The following is a 21,522-nucleotide window of genomic DNA, read 5'->3' on the forward strand; positions in this document are numbered from 1 at the left end:
TCCAGTCTCATAAAGAGAGGAACAATAGATCCTGGATGTTAGGGGGAGGTGTGATAGCAGCCGTTTTCAGTAAACCTGGCACTGGGCTCGAGATGCCCGCTCTCATTCACACAGACATTATTTGCTTCTTAATGCGACTGAATGACTGAACACCTCTCAAGTCACCAGCAATGCTCCACTGACTTTTCTTTGTGCTCTGCGATTCAATTTTGATTTTTATATAAAGACAAAAAAAATTGGATACAGGTGAGAAGCACAAAGCAGCATGGGCATGAACTGGCATTAAATCCCCAGTGACTGAGTGCAGCAGACCCTCCAACCAGCCGCTGGTGGGCTTTCATTCAAGCGGGTTAAATGTCTCATTTTAATAATAAGTGTCAGACTAAAATACAATGAGTGGTGTGGTACAGTAAAGATGTTATGAGTACATAAATCACACGTGGCGAGACAGAGGGGGCTGCTTTAGCAAGTCACAGAGCATGCTGTGCCGCTCCGGTGAAATGAAACTGCAGAATAAAAAGAGTGCGAGAGTCGCGAGGGAAATCTGAGTGTCCCCTTAGATCACAACATCAAGCAGCCGAACAACTTGCCTTTCACCCCGCACCAACATAAAACACAAGCAGAGCAAGGCCGCCTGTTATTTTAGACATTAATGGAGCCTATTCTGCTTCACGCCCAGGTACATTAAACACATTTGAGCAATTTTCTGCTCTTAGCAGCTCGTTCATTTCACTTGTGTTCTAAAAGGATGTGGGTTGAAATTTTGGCTACAGAGGCCTGAACAGGATACTATCAAGCAAACAGAACCATGCTCCAAGGCTTAGATAGACTTGAAACCTCATCCTTTAATAGTTAAGTACCCTAATCACTAAGCTACTACTACTTAAAAGTGTTAGTATATACTAGTTGATTAAATTATGTTGCCATCCTTCAAAATGTTTAAGTTTGTTGTAAAAGCTATATTCTATTGCCATACTCCATGCTTGGGTAACAGTTGTGAAGTCTATAAATACATAATCTGAAGAATAATCTGAGATCCCTACCGGTGATAGATGGTGTAGTGTGTTACCCCCTGTCACCGATCAGTCGTGTAGTGTGAAAACCACAATGACTTAAAAGACTCCCGACTGCAAGAGATCCAATTGTGTAGTGTCAACTGTACAGCGATCTGAACAACCTGAAAGTCGTGTAGTGTGAACTTGGCATTAAACGAGCTTTAGGGTGTAAAACACCTGTACTTTTTAGTTTGGTTAAATCAGAGGAGGGTTTTTTTTTTTCCTTTGGTGCAATCTGTTTGGGTAGGTACAAACATGATAATCACATTTTGTTGCAGACCAAAAAGTGGGAAATGTGGGGAGGGTCAACCTCATATTCATGCACTGGTTCTGGAATGAAATGTCCATCAGCTCACAGTTAGGTGTCCACATACTTTTGGTTATATAGAGTATCTTCATCAGTCGACCTGGATAAAGCAAAAACTAAAAGATATAATTATAATGAAAGCATACTTATATAATTAAGGTTATAATAATAATAATATGACTTTCGGATAACAATAGTGTGCTTGCCTACTGCAATCACACTAATTATACTTTCTTAGCTTGCTTATTAAAGGAAAGGTGATTTTGGGTGAAATATGGGTGAAGCTCGCTACCTTATGATTAGGGCTGTACTAAATTCATGGAAAAATGTGCTTAATTTCACGAACCTCGTTTTTCAAAAATCACAGATTTCATGGATTTTTACAGAAAAGTGCCACATTTCACAGCAGTCATTCAAATACCTTCATAAATTAAATGATGGAATAAATGGAAGCTTTCATACACAGCACAGCCTACCTTAACGGCTAGCTGTAAATCCAGCGACGCCCTCAGAAATACTGGTTTGAAGTTACCTGAGTAGTGTTTTTAGCTGCATAACGTTGACATCTTGGACATTTTGACTGATTGCTAACTGAATTGCCGTAGGAATGCTAGGACCACCTAAACGTGTAACCAGTAAACGTGAAGCACTTGAACGCTACGCAAATGAAAAATGTTAAATTGCTAAACATAAACCGTACATTTAGAATTTCACAGCAAATTTCATATTACATGGGAAAAGGCTTGTTTAATGGGCGTGAATTAGGTAGGGTCTTACCTATGATGACACCTTTATAGCACCATATGCAGTTCAGTACTCTGTGGTCCCATAGTATGGGCCTAATGGTCTACTGTTTTGAGGCAGCACTGCTTTCATGTTACCATAACAGTACTTAGAGTTGACAGGGAAGATCTAACAGATCAGAAGTGCATGTGCTCAGGTTATTGGTGATCCATTCAGCCTACAGATGTTGATCCCACCCATTGTATTATTTGAATAAGTGTGTTGTTTACTTACATGTCTGCATCACAGGTATAAACCTCAATTCTTCAAGTAAACAAATACTTTGGAAAAAAAATCTTCCATTCTAGGCACAAACTGCACAGTTTGTAACTTCTTCTAAGGCCCCATTTTCAATTTCAACAAACGAAAATATTTTATTCCCTAAGAGATTTCCCGGCATGATAAATTCTTGTCAGTTAAATAAAAGAAATAATTGAAATGCCTGTGATTTTCTACACAGTTTTCTTGTATTTGTGTGTCTCCGACCGCAAAGTGCACAGAACCGGAGGCAGTTAGCATCATGGGAGAGGTATTTACATAGCCGCAGACACTGTCACTCGGCGGGCCGCACCTCATTACAGCATAAGCAAGGGTCAGAGGGCAGCGTAGAGCTCAGTAATGAGCACATGAAACACCAAGCCTCAGTCAGGACCTCTGCTGGTGGGCTTTTATCTGTTTGGTAGAAAATAATTGGGAGTTCTGGAAGGTGTGGGGAGGTAAGAGGAGTGGACATTGGGCAAATTCTCTGAGGGAAAGGGGAGAGACAAAAGCAAAGATGACAGGAGATTAGGAAAGTGTTTTTAACCACTGCTAGCAACAGGACATAGTGGATAGACTCTGCGTGTGTCCACCACATTCTGTTACACATGCAATTATCGTAGTTTACTGCCAAAAGGATCAAACACTTGTGGAAATCAAGCTTTTGATTGATGTAGGCATGTGTCTCAGAACATTAAGGACCATTCTACTTATTTTTTTTTTTAACATCCATCCAAATATCAGGATCTATGGTTGCTTTCTGTTGTACTCGGACATCAAATATTTCCTACCATCCCACCACAACTTTTTGGATATAACCAATTCCTCATTGTACTCTTGTGTCTGAGAATCTGTGTGTTAGCCTTTGACCTTCTTCAGCACAGCACACTTATTACAAAATGCCATGTAGAATCCAGTAATGCTCTCTGACTTGACCAGCCAGTAGGAATTGCCGACATCCAATCTAAGAGCTTTTCGGAGCCCTCATCTGATAATCATGGCCGCTCAGGTGGCGCAGCGGTAAAATACGCTAGCACACCAGAGCTGGGATTTCAAATTACCGTATCGAATCTCAGCTCTGCCATCCGGCTGGGCTGGGCGGCTAGATGAACAACGATTGGCTGAGCCAGACCAGGGTTCCTCATAACTGGTGCAATTACGACCTCTGCTGCCTGAGTTGAGGAATAACGCTGATCAGGGTGTGGCTCTCTGTGCACAAGGCTGATCCACATATGAACTCGCCTCATGCAGGTGAAAAGATGCAGTCGGTACTGCACATGTGTCAGTTGCGAAGCTCCTCAGTCAGCAGTGGAAGGTTGTATCGGTAGAGGTGAAGCGTAACGCAATCAGAGTAATTGGATACAACTAGATTAGGGGAGAAAATTAGGGGGAAAATCAGAAAAAATTAATTGTATTTTACAACAATATAATGGGTGAATTAGTAGTGGGGCTAGTAGTGTGGGTGCTGCATGGCAACATGGATCTTGTGGAGTTAGGTTCAAACCTCGCCTTTGTTCCCTGTCTGTGAGGAGCTTTGTGTTTTCTCCCTGTGTCCACATGGATTTCTTCTTGTGTTCCAGATTGTTTTCCCTTCACCTCTTGAAAACCTGCTGGTGGACTGGTTACTCTAAATTGCCCCTGGGGTAAGAGCGTGCACCAGACTCAGTGTGAGTCTGACAATGATAAATTATTTTTAAAAATACATTTTTATTATTTATTTATACAACTAGAACACCTTAATTGGCTGTATTATATTTTTATGATACATTTTTAATGGCCAAGCAGACAGGCAGGCTAGTAAACAGCTAATTAACAAGCTGGGTCAAGCCACATATAGATGCAAGTATGATATTGGTATTAAATAATATCTAAATACCTATATTTTAATAGATTTTTAACACTAACCAAACATGTAAGAAAGTGGGCCATATGAAATTTGAAGTCTGTTTAAAAAAATGGAAGTTTTGCACCTTGATAACAAACTTGACCCAGATGGTATAATCAGAATATGCCACCCACCCAAAGTGAGGTAATAAAAGCATTAAAATATTTAAGTTCTTTTTATTTTGGAATAATAGAGTAATTAAAAAGCCCCATTGAATACTATATGCCTCTAGCCTTTCTCACACTAATTTATCCAGCAGTCTGAATTCATTGCAAATGCTTTGCATCCTCTTTCTCAATCCACACCTTTACTGTCAATTAACAGCTATAGTAGCATAAATTTGGTGTTTAATGGCGATCAAGCATGCAGGCGATGTATGTAAACAGCCTCTCTATATGCTGCCCTAAAGCAATGTCTGCTCGGAAAGCAAAGTGGGCTTTGTGCATTCATCAAGCATTATTCTTCAGTCTTTGTCTCTCTCTCTCTCTCATAATTCTAACCTCCTTCTAGGATGTTAATGTTGGGTTTGGAGACAGCTGGCATGTGCTGCAGTTAGACAGGAGTCTGACAGGAAAATAGTTCATTCTTCATCTTTGTCTCTCGTCATTTGGGTAAATTAGAGGTTATGGCTTAAAGGTTAACAAAGCCTGATGCGAGGGAGTCTGTGTGATTCTGCCACTAACATAATGTACTGTACATTGTCTGACTTTAATTTTCTTAGTGTGTGGATAAATATGAGGTCTATTGTTATCTCTCTCTTGGCTGCTTCCACATACCTGATCTGACCCAACCTTCTTTCTATTATCCAGGGATTGGGACCAGCACTGAGAGCACACTGACACTGTCTGTGTAGATGCCCAGCTGGCTGATAGCACCAGGGCTAGCGTGTTTTAGTGCAGCACCATCCAAGCTCACTGAATAAATATTAGGGCTTTGAGACTGATAATCTTAAGGTGACAGTTTAAGATATTGTGCAAGAATAAATGCAAAACACTAGGCAACTGCTGTTTTTTTCTGTTTATTTTAAATTGCCACCAATTCAGGGTGTAAAGTAAAATGCTAACCTTGGAGTAAGTGTATTTTTTTAATTGGTAATGGTTGTTAAATTAAAATGTGATCTATACGCTATGTCTCTTTTTTCCATGTGTACTGGTTAAACTAAATAAGTTTGCTTTTAGTAACATGTTAAAAAAAGAAAACAGACAAAAAGTGGTGGGATTCTTGCCTTGGTCCACTGCTTGTATTCTTAATGCAAAATGTGATATTTGTATTTAGTTCCTCGAACTTGAACCATAATGCTGCAAAAAGCTATTTTTTATGCTTACTGCACTCTTACTAAGTACTAAAGTTAATTACCTGTTATGCTTCTAAACTTTTTTCAGTTTATATTTATAACTGCAAGATCAAAAGTAATTACTTGTGTAAATTTAAAGAAACTATATTTATTTAAAGTATATTACATAACAAAAGTGGCAGGATACTTGTCGTTCCTGCTCCATTTCCAATTCTTGCAGGTGCAGGGGTTTACCTGCCGCCTCAAGTGTCGTTACAACTCCAAGGACAACCACTCAGTTATAGAAAAGAGTAAAAATGCCGATATGAATGTCAAGGTGTATGCACCAGCTCTGTGTACTCACACATGCAGAGTTTCTAATCTGAACTGTTTTATGCATTTATAATACACATATATCGTTTGAATGATGAATTATGAAGCATGTTAATCTCTACACACAGGGATCTTTGTGTAATTTTGTTTAATAATTGATTGCATTGTGTTACAGTATAAAGGTAAAACTCTGCTTATTATCTTACAATAACTACACTAATTTAATTATGAATAGTTTATTATACAGGCGGCATCTGCATGTTTAGTTGGTGCATGTTATGAAACACTTTCTTGGTTAAGCATCCATAACGTTATAATAACATTTTGCATAAAATCTACATTCTGACTGCTAAACTGGTTCTGCTCACTGTGTTTATGATCATCTTACTGTTCTACTGTACATTACTGTCATGTTCACTATATTACACTGTTTTTATTCAATAGAGCATTAAGCTGAAGTTGACATTGAAGTCGATATATGTCTTTTTATGTAAAGCTCTACCATGGATTGGCTCCCTGTCCAAGATAAAGCAGTTGATGAAAATAAAATGAAGTTTAACACATCAAATCTAGCCAGTCAATGTTTATTAATAGTGTATCTATGTAGTAAGTGTTTCATCTTGGGGTTGCAGATAGTGGTGGTAAATTCGGTTCATTTTATGGACTCGGGTTAATCTGAGTCACTCAGTAATGTGATCCGGTTCACTTGGGTCAGTTGAGTCACTTGTACTGACATTCTGATTGTGATTGATTTACTGCCTGAAAATGCATCCAAATATCACTTGTCTTAGATTCATGGAGTGAAGTCGGTTCAGCCAAATCATCTGAGTCTGCGGTGTTTCGGTAAGCCTGCTCACTCGCCTTGTGTACTTAGCAGCAGCTCAGAGGACTCATAGGATCCGGGTTAACTGAGATTTCGGACTCGTGATTCCTGATTCAGTACAAAGATTCGATTCATTAACCCGGGTGATTCAGGACCGCCCAGCTCTAGTTGCAGAGCCTACATAAGAACTCTTATGCACTTATTCATTTTAATAAACCCTTTACCTAGTGGCAATTTAGAGGAAGTCTTTACAGACATCAACCATGGGCCCTGGTACTGTGAACCCACACTGCATGCTAGGTCACCATGTTGCGCAATCAAAAAATAGTGTACTTATTGGGGAAAATATACAAATGAACTCAAATTTGATGTGCATGGCATTGTAATACTTTTTTGTAAATTTGCTTAATAATAGCTGGAGACTTCTTTGTGTCCATGTAAGCCTAGTTGACTTCTCTGTGCAAGTAGGGCAAGCTAACTGCACTAAGAAGTAGAAGTATTTTTATGTATTGTTTTATGTTTTAAAAAGGCACTATAAGCTCATCAGTTATTGGTTAAACATCCTCTAATGAAGGTCGGTTATTGGTTAAAAGAAATTGACACAATAGGAGAAATCGAAAAAGCACCTGAGTGGGCTCTATAGACAGAAATGGCAAAATCTTCCTGATGTAGTAGAGAAGAAATCTGTGTGACGGGTTCAGGCAAGCAACAAATGGGCAGAGGATGAAGCTTTGGTTGTCCAGAACTACTTCCTTGCTCTTCATGCTGTCATATGGTAAAATAACAGTTCTTCAGGGAGACGTCAAGATCACAATATGAGAAAATCTCTCCAGGAATATGCAACAGCTCAGTCTTGCTGTATTGAAGCTTTGCTTTTAAACTGTTCACCAAACTGTAACAGTGTAGTGACAAATGCTCAAGCTAGATTCTACAGTTGTTTTTGTAGAACAAAGGAAAGCAAAAATAAGACCACTAATGTATTATTAGACCAGGGGTAATTAGTGGACAGGCTCAGCTTAGAAGTTTAGGGTTTATGTTGTGACTGGAAGCTTCTGAGAACAGATTCAATGACTGTCAAATGAATCCTTTGGGGTCTTTGAGCATGGACTTACCCATCAACTCATCAACCACAGGACTGATTTTAGCTTCACTTGTGCATTTTGGGTAAGTGCATCTGCCACATAAATACTCTAATGCATCAGATATCTAACTCACCTATCATAACCTAACATGCTTCATATTTCTTCAGGTGCAGTATTAAATGTAGCTCATAGTATCTTAAAGATTAATCTTCAGTATATGGACTGTTCAGAAGCTCCCCAGATTTTTTTTCCCAGTTAAGGGTCATTTTTACAAGGCAAATTAGTCATGTCTTTGGGCAAAGATGTGAGATTCTCAGTCTGTTAATAACCTGTAGTCCCGAAGCTGTGGGTTACCCCAGTATTATGTATCTGGCTCTTTGCCAGAGCCAATAAACATTTGCTCCGCTGGGTGAGGCAGGCTGTGGAAACCCTGATCTTCACCTCCATCTCCCTGTCTTTCACTGATTGGTGCCAGGTATCGCCTTTAACCGTCCCAAAGCAGCCTTTAAGCAAAGCTTGCATTGTTTCCAGCTCGGCAGCTTCAGTGCCCTGAGGTAGGATTTCTTTTTTCTTCCCCACAGAGCACACAGCAGACAATAGAGGCAAAGGCATTTTATGCATGTAGAAGTCTTTCTGATATATTCAACTACAAGACAAGTCACAGTCTCAACTGTATGTGTTGGAAAAGCTTTTCACAATGCATTTACAAATCTAGCATCTGACTGAATGGTTTAAAATAATACATTGCTTAACAAGGTGCTTCACTAATTTGCCCCAAGTCTTTTTTTTTTTATCAATATTTTTGAAATAATACATTACGGGTTGGTTTCCCTGACAGGGATTAAGGCTAGTCCAGGACTACATTTTGCTTTAAATGGAGAATCTCCATTAAAAATGCTGCGTAGTCTAGGACTAGGCTTAATCCCTGTCTGTGAAACCAACCCAAAGAGTTTAAAGCATAAGCACTCATTGCTATTACACTAGCCCATGACTGAGATCTGGGTTTAAATCTCAGTGGTGATATCTGCCGGCCAGGAGTCTACACAGACATGACTGGCTCTGTCTGAGGGCGGTGATGGCCAAAGCCCTGCCATAGATTGGCTCCCTGTCCAGGGTGTTCCTGCCTTGTGCCCAGTGTTTCTGGGTAAAACCAAATCCACCGCAACCCTGGCCAGGATAAAGCAGTTGATGTAAATGCAATGAACTTTCAAAAAGCATCAAACCTAGCCAGTCAATGTTTATTTATAATTTACCAATACAGTAAGCACTTCATCCTGGGGTAGCAGTGGGTTCAGAGCCTACATAGGAACTCTCATGCACTTATTCACTTTAATAAACCCTTTACCTAGGGGCAATTTAGAGCAACTCTTTACAGACATCAACCCAGGACCCTGGAACTGTGAACCCACACTGCATGTTATGTCGCCATGTTGCGCAATCAGAAAACATTGTACTTATTAAGGTAAAAATACATATGTAACTTGGTGACATGCTCTTCTAATACTAATTTGTAATTTTTATTAATATTAGCTAGACACTTCTCTGTGTACATGCACGTAGGGCTGGTTAACTCCACCAAAAAGTGGAACATTGTACAATAGTCTCTTTTTACCGTCAGCATATGCTGAAAGAACATTTGCAAACAGGTCAGCCATGTATATTGTATATACATCATACATCACATATATGTTTTTATATACTGCACATATACTCACCAGAAACACAATAGTGAGAAAAAGCATCTAGTGAGCAGAAGTTTTTTAAGTAAAAAGTGAATAGTGATGCTAGTTCTAGCTAAAAAGAAGACAACGGTAACTTAACCACTCATTACAAAACATGGTGAGCAAAAAAAAAAGCACAACAATGGGCACAGACTCACCTACAATGGACAGTTAAAACAAAAAAAGCTTTGCCTGGTCTGAAGAATATTGATTTCTGCTTCAAGCAAAAGGTGTAGTCAGAATTTGGCATAAACAGCACAATTCCCTAAACCCAACCTGCTTTATATCAACAGTTCAGAATGGTCGTGTAATGGTGTGGAAAATGAATTCTGCCACATATTGGGTTTTGCTGCCAACCATGTGCATTGCTTAATGGCTTTAATTTTCTAACTGTTTAATTATGGCTACTTTAGGGTCTGATAATCCACCATATCAAAGCTCAGGTCATCAAAATGGTTTACTTTAAAGGTCCCACCAGTCACCAGCTCTGAATCCACTAGAGCACCTTTTGTGCAAAGATGGTAATAGGTGTAATTTACATACTATAAAAAGGTTAAACGCACCCTTATCTGCCATACAGCTGCTGCTTTTTTATAGTCAATATAAGCTATACTGTATGGTCAAAAGTATGTGGACACCTTACTACTAGCTTGTTGGACATCCCATTCTAGAAACAATGGGCATAAATATGGCCATTGCTACCTTGCAGCCTTGTGTGACTGTGGGAATATGTGCCCATTTCTGTAGAGCATTTATGAGGTCAGGCTTTAAGAACTGGCTTGCAATTATCATTGCAATTTATCACAAAGGTGTTCAATGGAGTTCGGTCCATGTGCAGATCATGCCTCAATAGACCTCACTTTGTGCACAGAAAGGAGTCTTCTTCAAACTGTTGTTGCACAGCTGAAATTGATTTATGTAATTGATATTAAAGGTGCTCTGATGGAACACTACCACTGGGATACAGGGTTCTAATCCCCAGTGGTTGTCTGGCATCTACATACGGACATGATTAGCTATGTCTGGGGAAGGGGGGTGTTGGATGGCTGAGGTTCCACAATGGATAGGCATCCTGTCCAGGATGTGTTAGTGCATTGCACTCAGTGATTCTTTAATAACCAGACAGACAGACAGACAGACAGACAGACACACACACATATATATGTATATATATATATATACACACCTGTGGCTGTAGCAGCTCAGCTGTTAAGGCAATGTGCTAGTAGCAAAGTCACTGGTTCAAGGCCCAACATGCCAGGTTGCCCTTAACCCTCACTTGGTTAAACTGTATCACAATTGGAAGTCACTTTGGATAAAAGTAAATGAAAATGATTTACTTGAGAAAACCCAAACGGAGACAAGAGATCAAACTTTTGCCATGGTAAGGACTGAACCCAGGACCCAAGTATTAAGGCAAATAATTACTGGTCAGCAGGTATGGAGAAAGATGCTAAAACACTATAATACAATGTTTACACTTTATTAAAAGCAACTTACAGTACTGTGACACTATATTGTCTAAGCAATTCTTGCTCAAGGGCCCAACAGTGACTGCCTGGCAGTGGTGGGGCTTGAACCAGCAACCTTTTGATTACTACCAGTACCTTAACTGCTAGGCCACAGCTGTATTTTTGGACTGGGTGTTAAATTTTATTGATATTTTATCAGAAACAGAAAAAAGTACAATCCACATGTGTCAATACAGTGTGATTACAGGACTGGGTAAGCACAAATGTAAAAATAGTGTCAAATCGTTTCATGTTTTTGCTTGTATTTGGGCACAAGTGTAAAGCTGCTTTGAATTAAAGCATCTGCTAAGTGCTGTAAATGTAAAAAGAATTAAGATGTGTGTCCACGTACTTTCTGACATAGTGTTATCTATGTCAAAGGTACAATAAGGTTCTGTAAATGTTGAATGTGGCAAGTGTTATGACCAAACAAGATTAATATCTAATACTTACATTACAGATAGGCATGATTCTAATTTAGTAGTGAGGTAATCCTAGATTAAAGCTGTTACTGAAGATGATGATACATCTAGTATGTACTTAAAGACTGTTAAACATGCTATGCATATCAATGCATGTTCTGACTGATGCCAAAAAGGTCCTTGTGAAGGTACAGTAGCTTCATCCAGATATCCCACTGAGATTTTAAGCCTCCACCACCCAACTTAAAAGAACGCTGGAAAACCACTGCAGTGCCAAGTTTTGCAATTTGCCCATTCGCTGCACTTAAATGTATTTTCCGGAAAAATTTCCTCATAAAAAAGATCATAAAGAGCTGATTTTATAAAGCGTAACGAAAGAGTTGAGCGGCTTTCCTGATCTGTCAGCGACAAAGATGACCCTTAAGTCAAATCGGCATTTGCATAGAGCTCGGCGCAAAAAGATTTGCCGTTTGCAGACATGCTTCGCCGAGCTTTCCCGCCACGAAGACAATTCTCTCCGCCAGTTAATTAAATCAATTACACGACTCATCAGAAAAAAATGGAACTCATTCTATATGCTGGCGCCGATGCCATTTTAAGCTTAATGAAATGCGCGCCGTCCGCGGTTTCCTCAGATCACGGCACAAGTGGCTGTTTAGCGAGGAAATAAACACTTGTTCCCTGGAAATACTCTTCCTGCATACAGAAGCCCGGCAGCTAAGACTTCAGTCAGACACGACAAGTGATTACACAGTCCAATAGAATGTGCATGCTGATGGATGGTGTTGATAGTTATAAATATGACTAGATGATGACTAAATTGAAATACTGTACAACTATGATAAAAACAGCCATAGCCAAACTTGGCAGCATGAATGAATGCAAAGACTGAATGAACGGAGCGGCCAAGCAGCCTGGTCAGTATGTGAGTGTGTGTGTACCAGTGGTGATTTCTCTAAGACTGCAAGGGAAGCTCAGCTTCCCAAAAAATGTAAAAAATTAAATGGTCAAATATGTACAGTTCTGTTAACATTTCATTGAGTACAAATGCGTTAGAACACGTTCATCTCGAAGACGAGTTCGTTCAGAATCAGCTACTTGATTTTGTTAACTTCTCATACACTCCCGTAGCGTCAATGCATTTGCCCGCAGAAGCTGAGCGTCTATTCACTTCAATGGGGCTGCATGGAACGGTTTTTTTCATTGCTTCGAAATGCGCCGGTCATTGGATGAATGCCACTATGCACGGTTTTTGTATCTGTTGGTCCTGGATTTTGTAAAGTTGCTTTGAGACAATGTATATTGTAAAAAGCGCTATATAAATAAAGTTGACTTGACTTGACTGACCATTTTGTCCCGCCCCCGGACGCTGAGCGTCTCTGGGGGTGAATGGAGCTGTGGGCGGGTCTGGACGCTGAGCTTCTGCAAGATGATTGGAGGATCAGTGGAAAGGCTGAATCCCATTTTGATTGACAGCTATTTTGAGATCTACACCGTCACTTAATCACTGGGAGCTTCAGTCCTATCGCGGATTTTGCGAGTGAAGTCGAAAGACAAACTGCAACCCATTTCAGGCCATTTTCTTGAAAAGAAACGGAGGGCAGAATTTATGTATAAATAAATTGACAAATTTTATGATGTAAGCCGACAATGAGCTTCCCCTCTTTGAAAGACCAGCAGCCGCCACTGGTGTGTACACACTAATAGCCCTAATAAAGGATTGTTTCTCAGAGGATTCATTGCTTCATCCACATCCTCCAGAAAGCCAGCAGAGTGCCGGCCTTCAATCAGCCAATACTCCCAGCTTTAATTTACTCCTCACATTCGCATGGCCGACTGACTAATGAATGCATCTCTCAATAATGCACACTCGCACACACTTCTCACGGAATTGTTATGATCAAATGTATCTTTAAGCAGCAATTTAACAATCAGGACATTTAGCACTCTTACTGGTGTTGGATGGCTTAAACGTGAACAAGAAGACACTTCACGATAACTCGAGCGTGGGCTCAGGCACGTGTCGAGAATTAATTTCAAACTGGCTGGTACACAGCGAACACTCTCAAAATTAGGGATGCACAAGGGACAGGCCACCAATCCATGATAAGGCATCAAACCCTCACATATTTACATTTGCGGCATTTAGCAGATGCTTTTATCCTAAGCGACTTACAATTATGACAATACAATTTAAGCAATTGAGGCTTAAGGGCCTTGCTCAAAGGCCCAAAAGTGGGTCAGAAGGTTTTAAAATAACCCAGACAAATATCTAAAGAACTGCCCCAGGCAAGGTCAATATTCACTTATGTTGCTTTGCTTCCGCTAGACCCGGATGATTTGTCATAATTGATGGAACCATGATTTCTGTTCTCTATCAGAAAATCCTGAAGGAGAATGTCACCCAGTCAGTTCTTGACCTAAGGCTCAAGCACAGTTGGGTTATGCAGCAGGACAATGATCCGAAGCACACAAGCAAGTCCACCTCTGAATGGATCAAAGGAGACAATGTTTAGGTTTTGGAGTGGTCAAGTCAAAGTCTGACTTGAATCCCATTGAGATGCAGGGGCAAGACACTAACCAGGCAGTTCACGTCTGAAAATCCTCAAATGTAGCTGAATTAAAACAATTCTGCAAAGAAGAGTGAGCAAAAATTCTTCCACAGTGATGTAAAAGTCATCGCAAGTTAACATAAATGTGTGACTGGCAAGAGTGGCACAACCAGTTATTAGGTTTAGGGGGCAATTATTTGGGTCAAATAGGTAATACAGAGCTGTTATATTCATTACATGGAATGTTTATTTAAACGCTGCATTTTGTGTTTATTTGTATTGTCTTTATCTTATATAAACTATATATGCTGGACAGTGGTGGCCTAGCGAGTAGGGCTTTGGGCTATCAACTGAATGGTTGAGAGTTCGACTCCAGGCTCTGCTATGCAGCCACTGTTGGGCCCTTGAGCAAGGCCCTTAACCCTCTCTGCTCCAGGGATGCCATACAATGGCTGACCCTGCACTCCAAACAAGCTGGGATATGCAAAAAAGGAATTTCATTGTACTGTACACACCTGTATATGTACACGATCAGCCATAACATTAAAACCACCTCCTTGTTTCTACACACACTGTCCATTTTATCAGCTCCACTTACCATATAGAAGCACTTTGTAGTTCTACAATTACTGACTGTAGTCCATCTGTTTCTCTGCATGCTTTGTTAGCCCCCTTTCATGCTGTTCTTCAATGGTCAGGACTGTTCCAGGACCACCACAGAGCAGGTATTATTTAGGTGAAGGATGATTTTCAGCACTGCAGTGACACTGGCATGGTGGTGGTGTGTTAGTGTGTGTTGTGCTGGTGGTATGAGTGGATCAGACACAGCAATGCTGATGGAGTTTTTAAACACCTCACTGTCACTGCTGGATTGAGAATAGTCCACCAACCAAATATATCCAGCCAACAGCGCCCTGTGGGCAGCGTCCTGTGACCACTAATGAAGGTCTAGAAGATGACCAACTCAAACAGCAGCAATAGATGAGCGATCGTCTCTGACTTCACATCTACAAGGTGGACCAACTAGGTAGGAGTGTCTAATAGAGTGGACAGTGAGTGGACACAGTATTTAAAAACTCCAGCAGCGCTGCTGTGTCTGATCCACTCATACCAGCACAACACACTAACACACCACCACCATGTCATTGTCACTGCAGTGCTGAGAATCATCCACCACCTAAATAATACCTGCTCTGTAGTGGTCCTGTGGGGGTCCTGACCATTGAAGAACAGCATGAAAGGGGGCTAACAAAGCATGCAGAGAAACAGATGGACTACAGTCAGTAATTGTGGAACTACAAAGTGCTTCTATATGGTAAGTGGAGCTGATAAAATGGACAGTGAGTGTAGAAACAAGGAGGTGGTTTTAATGTTATGGCTGATCAGTGTATATATGACAAATAAAGGATTTTTTTTCCCTTTCTTATATTGAAATTAGTTGGAAGATCTGAAACATTTAAATGTGACAAATTAGCAAAAAATAGAAGAAATGGGGTGGCTGCACATGTGTCAGACCTGACACCTAGACTGCTCTTTTATGTGAAGATCTAAATGTATCCCATTGAGCTGGTTAAATGGATAACAAACCAAAGTACAGATTTTCTATGTACAAGCAGTGAGAGTTAGAAGCATTCATCTGAGGCTGCACTGTCTGTGTTGACCTGCTGACCTTGCCCCAGCTCACTCAGCACCACTTGCAGGTGCTTAATTGGTGGACGGTTGTGCCAAACGTAGGAGGAAAAGCTCGCCATTAAAGCTGTACACTATAAACTTAGTAAGATTATCTCTGACTTATCTGTATTTTGTATATGACACAAGAAGATTCTGGAAAAAGAAGTAAGCACCCATTTCTTTGTTCCTAACACCCCTAAACAGAAGAGTGAGTGATTATATTCAGTTCTAGCACAGCACCACTTGGCCAGGATGAAGACTCCATGCAGAGCCACAGTAGGACCAAATGGCTTCCACAATTGGAAAGCTGAAGGAGGGAAAAAAAGTGGGGGACAGAGGGGGTGAATGGAAGGGAGGAGGAAGGGCTGAGGTGCATCTGTTCCGAATTCATCTAGTGCTTCATAATGATATAAGCCCGATTGGTTTGGAGCAAAGCGTCTGTTCGAGTGTGATTTATCCAACAACAACCCTGCAGAACGGAGCTTGGCTCGACAAAAGTGGTAAAGACCATTAGCGAACTGAGAAAAAATATTACCCATATTGCACTGAGGAAGAAAGCTGTGTTTAAACATGAACAAATTCAATACACAAATTGACAGCTGCAATACGGAGACAGATGGGGCCGAGTCTGCGTTTTGCTCCAAACAACATGCTCGGAGCTTCTGCTCTAGCAATATAATGACCAACGCAAGCATAACGCTCCAAATGCCATGCTCTCTTGTGTTCGTAGAATCTAAATAATTTGTCTCTTGTAATATAGAGGGTTTTAAGACTTGAGACTGTACCAACCTCGGAGACTGATGCACTCAATGTGGTCTACTAGGAATCTGTGAATACCAGATGCTAGGAAGTGGACCAGTTCAATTGATTTCATGCATGGTCAGCCCATAATGTGTGATTTCTCCCTTCACCCCAGAAGAACAGAACAGACAATATGGATGATGGTACTTTATGCATGTAGAACACTGGCTTCAGGTGAAAACAAAACTAAACCAGACAAAAATAGCTGTTCAGCTGTTAAAAACATTATCATTCACAGTTAGTACCCCAAGGTCTGATTTATGAAGATCTCTTTTCAATGTGTATTGAAATTACAAGTGGAAATAACCTCTTGAAGATGAGCACAGTGGAGCCCAGGATGCTTTGGGATGTTTACTTAAGTCTACTGTATTAAACAGTGTGTTAAATTGGTTTCCTAGTAGAAAATCCTGGTAAACTGCTCTTCTACCACCAGAAAACACTGGGCTCAAGCCAGGCCAACATACACTCACACCTAGGGTCAGTTAAAAGCAGCCAGTCTGCCTTGTGCATGTTTAATAGATGGAAAGAAACCATAGGAAACCCATGCTGATACTGAAACCTCTGAAACCCTTCAGCATATTTTATCAGCTTCTTCACCAAATAAGGATTAAAGCTGGTTTATTGGGTCAGTGTATAACACACATTTACCTACATAGATTTTCAGGTCAGCATTCTTTAACCTACACTCCAGCTTTTAACCTATAGTCTGGATTTTGGTTTAGTTGTTCAAGGTCCTGAGCACACCACTGCTATGAAGGTGCACGATTTTACAATGACAGGTCCTGTTATGATAGAATTCAATATAATAACAAAGAACACACAGTCATATTAGGTGTTCAAGACTCTTTCTTACTGGTTGCTGCTTTTCGGCCTTGGCAAAACCTGGTTAACAACCAGCATGTAGTGATAAGCACAAAAAAATGCCAGTATGCACATGGAGTTAGTTTGCACTAACGGGTGTTGTGGTAAATAATGGCTAAAATACTATTCATGTTGGAAAAGATTTGACTTTTTTGTCCATAGCAGTTCTCATCCAATCGAAAAACATTCTTAAACACACTCATTGCACCCAGAACTTGGGGAAGACACTTCTCTGTACTGGCACCCAAGTGGTGGAACGTCCAAACGTCCAAGTCCCTCACTGTCTTCATAAGATAATTAAAAACCCACCTCTTTACTAAGCACTGAGAACCAACATTCCTATTTATTTCTATTAAAAAAAGCCTTTGTTCTATCAGGGTTTCAGGAGATACTAGAGTGGGGAAATGTTTACTGTGAAAGCACTTCTGTAAGTTGCTCTGGATTAGAGCGTTTGCTAAATGCCGAAAAGGTCTCTGCAATACAGCCACTGTATGGTCGTTGAGCAAGGCCCTTAAACCTCTTGTCTACAGGGGCGCCGTACAACAGCTGACCCTGCACTCTGACCCCAGCTTCCAAATAATAGCTGGGACATGCTAAAAAATTAATTTAAATCTTATTGTACATGTATATTTGTATATATGACAAATTATTATTATTATCAACAATCTTGTGGAAGGCTATTATAGCTCAAAAAGCAAGGAGGGAAACTCTGTATAAATGCCCATGTTATTGAAATGACGTCCAACAAGATCATGGTCAGTTTTAATAGTATATACAGTTATCAAGTTATACAATTACATTTATTTCTCTTCATCAGGAAACAATGGAGCTCCAACTGAACATATGGTAGTAAGAGTCTTTACATACTATCAGAAGTTGTTTTTTTTACATTCTGTAACTTAATTTCGATGCTATAAAATATTTATAGGTATCGGCACATCATAAAAAGGTATTTTTATATGACAGGTTATAATGTATCACAATCACATTTTAAATTGTTATGGTATTTATCACCCACTTATTGGGTTTTATGGGTGAACGGAGACAGCCCTGAGCCGGATTCTGGCACGCTATCACATCATCGTAGCTATGAGTGATGGCTTCTCATTATGTTCCCTTTCACTGAGTGGCATCATAATGCCAGGAAGCCCTTCCTCCACAACACACACACTTCCAAAGGTGAGTGACAGATGTGTTCGTCAAAGAAGAAACTGGCCTAATTCATGATTCCATGAGCCCATTAAACAGGATAGAAATCAACTGTAATTATGTTGGCAGGACTTCATTACCAGTAAGAATTCTAATTAAGTCCAGCATGGTGCTGTGTAGTGTAGTGTTCAAGTGTTGCACAGCACCAGGTTCAGTTTTTTTGTGGAGGTCTGTATGAATCCTTTAGGCACTTTAGTGTTCGCCCTATGGTTGAAATTGGATTGGATTGGATTCAACTCTTGTAGCTAGAAGTTAGAGTGAGAATAATTGGCCCTGCTGTTTAAATGTAAAGACTAGCATCCACCTTGTGATTGTGATTGAGATTGGACTGGACTGGATTTAAATCTTGTAGTGGTAGAGGTTTGAGTGAGAATAATTGGCCCTTCTGTCTAAATGGCAGTTGTAGCCTAGTGGGTAAGGTTCTGGACTAGTAATCGAAAGGTCACTGGTTCAAGCCCCACCACTTCCAGGTTGCCACTGTTGTGTCTTGAGCAAGGCCCTTAACCCTCAATTGCTTAGACAATATACACTGATCAGCCATAACATTAAAACCACCTTCTTGTTTCTACACTCACTGTCCATGTTATCAGCTCCCTTTATCATATAGAAGCACTTTGTAGTTCTACAATTACTGACTATTCCATCTGTTTCTCGGCATACTTTTTAGCCCCCTTTCAAACTGTTCTTCAATGGTCAGGACCCCCACAGAGTAGGTATTATTTAGGTGGTGGATTATTCTTAGCACTGCAGTGACACTGACATGGTGGTGGTGTGTTAGTGTGTGTTGTGCTGGTATGAGTGGATCAGACACAGCAGCGCTGCTGGAGTTTTTAAACACCGTGTCCACTCACTGTCCACTCTATTAGACACTTCTACCTAGTTGGTCCACCTTGTAGATGTAAAGTCAGAGACGATCACTCATCTATTGCTGCTGTTTGAGTTGGTCATCTTTTAGACCTTCATCAGTGGTCACAGGACGCTGCCCAAGGGGAGCTGTTGGCTGGGTATATTTTTGGTTGGTGGACTATTCTCAGTCCAGCAGTGACAGTGAGGTGTTTAAAACTTCAGCAGCATTGCTGTGTCTTATCCACTCATACCAGCACAACACACACTAACACACCACCACCATGTCAGTGTCACTGCAGTGCTGAGAATGATCCACCACCCAAATAATACCTATACCAATAGGGCTAACAAAGCATGCAGAGAATCAGGTGGACTACAGTCAGTAATTGTAGAACTACAAAGTGCTTCTATATGGTAAGTGGAGCTGATAAAATGAGTGTAGAAAATGGGGATGGTTTTAATGTTATGGCTGATCGGTGTATATCGTGTGCTTCATGTGGCATACACCAAGAACAGTACAGGATTAAATGCCAAACCCCTATGCAGTTGGAACATTCAGTTGGCACACACTGGATTTACTTGTCCTCCAAATTGGAATGTCAATGCAAATCAATAGTCTTTTCCGGTATCCCAATGCCCTTATTCACAAGCACGAGGGGTCATTTAACAGTTTTATGAGTTAGAGAATTATGCAAATCATACACTACGGCTTTTTGGAATGACAAGATTGAAGCCTATAGGTACAGCGCTCTTAATCACCATCACCGAAACACCAATTAAGGGAATTCCTCTTGCATCCCTCCAGTAAAGCTCCACAGACTTGTGCAATCTATGCCAGATATTCCAGCTGTTTCAATAGTGTTTATTTCATTACTGTGCCATTCATCTATACACACATCAGCACCACCTCTTCATTGTTGGTTGTGGCTAATAAAAGCTTTCATGTCCACGCTCCTTTGTGTAACAAAGCTCTTCAAGCTGTGGATGCAAATAAATGTCACACTATAGTCCTGCTTCTTATCATCTACTTTCCTAGCTCAAGCAAGATGAGTAATCTCAGAGGTGCACGAGTCTGCCCGTTGGTCTCCGTGCTTTCCCATCAGCCCTTTTCAGGTAGTCTGCAGAGAGTAGCCACTGACCTGCAGTCTGACATGCAGAATGAGTCTCATCAGGGTTTGTCTCCTGAGCCCCAAAACAAAGCATTTCTGTTATTGCTCTTTTTCACAGAGGAACATAAGAGCAAAGGGACTGGTGCAATCCACCTTAGATCAAATGTGCACCTCTACTTTGACATCTCGCACATTTTTCTAAATGTCACAGTGGATATTAAAGTGGAGATAGGACTGAAAATACCAAAGGATTTTTAGTTATTGATGAACAGAGGGGGGTGAGAGAGAAAGAAAGTCATATTTTTTGAAAGGCATCTTCACAAACACACAAGCCACAAACATAATAAAGACTATCAATCAAAATTAGCTCATTCCAGTGGCTGAATGTAAAGGAATTAATTATATGCACACTTAATCTAGCATCTAATAAAAATAACCATTTACTGTCATTTAGATGTAGGATTGCCGCTGTGTAGTTTTATAGGCGCATTCATAATTATCTACAAGATGACATTTGGGAAACGTCTATAAACAGTGCTGAAATTGAGCACAAGCTATATCCACAGCCTTTCCAGAAACCCACCCCATAAAAGCAGAACATTAAAACACAAGCAAAATAGCATGGTCATGTAGGCAAACAACCCTAATCATTAAAACCTGAATAGATTTAGGGTAAGAGTTATTGTTAAGAAATTGTCTTTTGCATCCTTACTCAATGGTAACAGGGCACCACTTAGCTGCAAATCCTTATGTTCATATTTCAAGCACAAAACCAGCCAATATCTTAAGTCCATATTTTCTTTAACTACAGTATATGGCATCTGGGGCATTTAGCCATGAGAGCTTAATTAAAAGAATTCCACAGTTAGTGAATAACGCTTACAACCGAGGTTGTCAACCTGCAGCCTGGGGCCACTTGCAGCATGCCACATGTGGCGGTGCGGGCTGCACTTCCATACATACCCTATATTGCCAAAAGTATTCACTCACCCATGCAAATAATTGAATTCAGGTGTTCCA

At 40.4% G+C, this 21,522-nt stretch overlaps 1 protein-coding gene across 1 annotated transcript in view; it reads right to left on the minus strand.

The window, feature by feature from the left end:
- pdzrn4 (PDZ domain containing ring finger 4) overlaps window positions 1–21,522 on the minus strand; it is a 91,099-nt gene that overhangs the window by 44,831 nt on the left and 24,746 nt on the right. The gene's annotated exons all lie outside the window — the stretch shown is intronic.

This window comes from Trichomycterus rosablanca, chromosome 1 (assembly GCF_030014385.1).
Source record: "Trichomycterus rosablanca isolate fTriRos1 chromosome 1, fTriRos1.hap1, whole genome shotgun sequence".
In the NCBI taxonomy this organism is placed as follows: domain Eukaryota; kingdom Metazoa; phylum Chordata; class Actinopteri; order Siluriformes; family Trichomycteridae; genus Trichomycterus; species Trichomycterus rosablanca.